Raw genomic sequence first — 4,880 nt, 5'->3', positions numbered from 1 at the left:
TGGGAGAGAGGCTTCAGGAGGATCAGAGATCATCTTCAGCACAGCAGACATCACACAGAGAGCTGTGCTACTAAGCTTCCAGGAAATCAAGAGGAGACTTCCCACAGCAAGATTTTAAATAAAATGAAAGATTCAATATTGACGCTGAGGAAGACGACTAAGGTGTACGACGTGCTCTGCCTTAAACCTTCAGCAGCGTTGGAACATGAAAACTCGTGGGATGAGGGGAGCGTGCCAAGCTCCATCGACAGCGCAGAAGGAGTTCGAGGATGACATCATGATTCTGTGAAAGCACAGGAACCAGAAGCTATGGTGGTGATGACAGCAGTTTCCTATGAACATCACCTAATGCTGTGCCACTATACTGTGCATACGATGACACTCTGAAGGCTGCTGGGATCATAACAGCAGTAAGATGACGGAACCCAGCACCCTTTCCACAGAGAGCTTTTTCTGCAGAGCGTGGACAATTAAGGAGTCATAAATATCCCCCTCACAGGACGAAGGTCTGAAGTCAGGTGATGGGGGCTGGTAAGAGGCCATAAAACTAGAGTGCTGAGAGGTCTGCAGCTTGGAAATAGCTGAGACCCATGTTGACGAACAACAAAACCAACTAGTATGTTTGAATGTCTATTCTACATACATTTGGACTCTGGTCCTATGGACAGTGATGGAAACAACTGGAAGAGACATTCATGATGCCCTGCAGAGCTTAAACCACTCTGCAGAAAGACATGTGATGTGCACACCCGGAGGAAGCACCACCAAGTTGAGATGTTTTTGAAAATGTTACTTTTTTAGTTTCACTATTAAATTAACAATTTCTTTGGTTGCTCGTAAGATGCAGTTTGCCATGAGATGAGCTCAATGAATGGGGTAACTGCTAATACATTTATTAAACTGTGTACCTTTCAGTAATTTAGGGTGATTTGACATATGCTGAGTATAAAAAGGTTTGCATTGAAACTGTCAGACATGATGTATTCATACCTGGGAACTTTTCAGGCATAAAGGTCAAAAAGGGGGGAAATGTTAGATTTGTATTGTTGATTGTCATTTATGCTTAGAAATATTTACTTATATATGCTTAGAGTTTTGTAATTAGTTGTAGATTGGTAGAGGTTTTGATCCTTGATAGTCTGCAAACTTTGTGTGTATTAGACAGCACTTTGGGAGCATGAGAGGTCATACCGTGTCTTATTATTTTATGGTAGGATTAACGTAGTTGCGTCTGTTCTAGTCTAAGTGCTCTTTGTTTAGATGAACTGCAGGACTTCCTCACCGTGTTATCTAGGATGAGCTATCTAGGGTGAGGGGGAGGCTACCCTCTTCCTGACCAAGGATGTTTGACCCTTTGATCAGCAGTCCCCACACACACACACACACACACACACACACACACACACACACACACACACACACACACACACACACACACACACAGGCAAGGTACTCTTTGTTTGTATGTAGACGTCGTATGTTAATGAACCTATGCATATTCATGTAACCTCAATAAAAGGACAGTGTATGGGAGAACGGACGAGACCAACTGGAGTCAAGCGGTTGTCCGGTTCTCTCCCGTGCACGAGTAACATGAAGAACTTTGCCTATTTGTGTCTTGCTTAGCAGTGTAATTATATTGTCTTAACGTTCCAGCGAATAGGTTTATGCTACAAACCTATCACCAGTATTTTGAGTTTATTATGTTTTGGTTTATTTCTGCTTCATGGATTGTTTTCTTCTCGTAGTGATGATGATGATTATTATTAGTTTCTTGTTTCTGTTTATCCATGCTTAAGGATTTGTTCTCAGTTATATCTCACGTTTAGTTTAGTTCAGATTCCATGTGTTATTCTGTTTGTCTCTCAGTGTAAAGTCTGCATGCTTGTTTAGTAATTCATGTTTCCTGTTTTATTGTGAAAGTCTTTGTCTTATGTTAGTGTGTGCAGCTTAGCTCCCCCGTCTCGTTAGCCCTGATCTCTCCCAGCTGTGTCTCCCTCCTGTTGCCGATTCCCCCGTTACTACCCTGTGTATATAAGCCCTGTGTTTTCCCATGCTCAGTGTCGCGTCGTACCATCAGTTTTTGCCTGTGTGTTCTTGGTCTCAGTGTTCCGTCCTCACTTTATGTTTGTTTTCCTGCCAGCAATAAAGCTGAGGTTTTTTGAGTTACATTCCATTTTCCGAGTCCTGCATTTGGATCCTCATCTCTGCCTGCCCGCACACAGAGCCTTGACATGCTGAACCTTCTACCGGATTGCAGAAGTTGGAACAGTTTGTTGCCAGGATGGGACGGGTCCTTCAGTTTCATATGCAAAAAAAATTATTGCGCTAGCTTACGTGGTTGCAGTGCTACCGGGATTTAAAAATAGTTACGCAAAATGGAGCGTGTCCGCTCCGACCGGCTTTAAAGGGTTAAACACTTAATTGTTCTACTCATTTTAATTTAAAATGAGTAGAACAATAAAATCAATAGAAGGATATCTCAATTTTTGTTTCAGATACAAATACTGTGTTTTGTCTATGCATTAATATTTGACATTTACAAAAAAATATTCATTGGTAATCATTGGGTGTTCGGTGAACAGACAGCAACACTGAGTGGTGTTTCAGCTTTGGAATAAAATACTAAACTCACAGATTTCCCCAACAGTGACTTCAGTACTCTCTTTTGTGAAGAAAACTGGATCTCCTCTCTCTCCTCTGCACTGGTACAGACCTCCTTGCGAGACACTAATAACATTTTTTCCATGATTTTCTTTTAGGTTTTGAGCTACAGAAGCAACTGAGTCACGCCTGAACCAGTCAATTGTCCAGCTAAAGGAGGCCTCCACGAAGCAGAGCAGTCTCACACTGCCCCCTGCTGGTATGCTTGAACTTTGTGCTGTTAGTGTGGCTCTGGGTTTACTTGCTGTTGAAATTACAGAAAAAATTACAACATTAAATCATCGCATCTCAGGAAGAAATTCCCTACAGCACCGATCTTATTTTTGAATAATTTCTGTACAAACACCAAACATAAATTAGTAATTACTCTGTATGTGACATATTACTGTAATTTAAAAAGTAAAAAGAAAATAAAAAGAGCCTGCCATTGTTTGACTTTTTTCTCAGAATTCTGACTTTTTTCTCAGATTTTTTTCCAGTGGCCCTAATCCTCTTCTGTACAGTTGCGGGGTTACACCTTCACTGTTGATAAAGATTTCTCTCACTGCAGTTTCAGTGCCTCACCCGTCACTTCTCACGGAGTGGGTAGATGACATGAAACGATGTTAGCTACATCGACATTATTAATTACCTTGTATTTTCCGAAGGCGTTGATGGCGAGGAATTACGTAATTACAAGAGCAGCGAGCCATATAATTACCTGCACAGCAACAAAATTGATAAAGTACTGCTCAACAAACAAGGCGACTTTATTATTCTTAAAGCAGCTGTAGAGGCGAGCCAGAGCATTAATCAAGCGAAACACTTAGCATGGGTAATGCTAAGAGAAAGTGGAGTAGTGGAGACAGTCGGCTGTTCCTGTATCGCCGGATTAGGGAGATCATGTAGTCATGCGGCTGCTATTCTGTGGAAGGTATATCACTTTTCTGGATATCACAATGTTTAAATCACTGAAACAGAAACTATGGACTGGTCAAAGGCTGTGATTAAGGAGTCACGCTACTGCCATCTAGCCAAGTATTACGTGGAGCACTGTTTACATGTGAAAGCCACTCGTTAACTTTGTGTGGGCTGTATGCTGTACAATCACATGAAGATAAAATATAAAAAAAAATAAAAGACTGCACATTAAGGGCAAATTTACAAGAAACAAAATACTATAGTTATAAGAAGTGACACAGGGTAGTATAATCCATGTTTGTTTATATATATGTATATTTGTACACACACACACTACTTTGAAAAAAAAATAGACTGTGGATGTATATTTCTGCATCAAACTGTAACTGACTATTAATATGAAATGGATAATATGGGTGACTTTGCCAGTGTTTATATGCCAGTGTGTACTGCTTTTGTTAGTGTAAACTTCCTCATTATGTTAAATCTTGAGTATTGACAGTGAGAAAAAAACTATTAATGTTTGTTACAGGTGCAGAATGCTGCGATCAGTGGAAAGACAGGGCTTGCGTGTACAGACGAGCAGCGCACGTGGAATGCAGGGACAGCAACGAACCTTGAACCTAAACGTCTAAGCCAGATAAACTTCAGACATCACAGGACAGAGCAGCAGTATGATGTGAACTCCCGGACTGCAGTGACACAATCTCTCCCTAACACACCATATCACCTTACACATCAAGACTTTATTGACAGTGTTAGCAAAGCACCAGTGAAGCCACTTTTCCTCCTCAAGAACACATTAATTGGAAAGTGTTACAATGCCTCGCCATCTGCAGGTCCTCACCGCAACAGTAAAGTTGATGAGCAAGCCACACCAAGCACACAGTTACAAACTAAGCTGTAATCCATGCAGGGCATTCTACCAGGCATACATTCAAGTTTCTGAAGTGCAAGCAGAACAATTACAAGAAGAAACAAAAGACCAAAGTGCATCTGATTTGTGGCACAACTGCAGGAAAATCAGACTTACAGCAAGCTCTGCTAAAAAAGTTCCAGTACGTGCCACCACAAAAAATGACAAATTTTTATCTGAGCACATGTACCCTTCCTTTCGTGGGAATTATGAAACAAACTATGGTAAAGAAAATGAAGTTCGAGCTTGTCATCAGCTGAAAGAACAGGGTATGAACATCCTTCACATGGGTAGTGTTTTCAGCATCCAGGAGCCATGGCTCTCTGCGAGTCCTGACGGGGTCATTGACTCAGATGTGCTTCTAGAAATAAAATGTCCTGTGCCGACTTGTCCTTCACTC

The sequence above is a fragment of the Rhamphochromis sp. 'chilingali' genome, assembly GCF_963969265.1.
Source record: "Rhamphochromis sp. 'chilingali' genome assembly, chromosome: 1".
Taxonomy (NCBI): Eukaryota; Metazoa; Chordata; class Actinopteri; order Cichliformes; family Cichlidae; genus Rhamphochromis; species Rhamphochromis sp. 'chilingali'.
The sequence above is the reverse complement of the archived record's forward strand: the minus strand, read 5'-3'. Positions refer to the sequence as shown.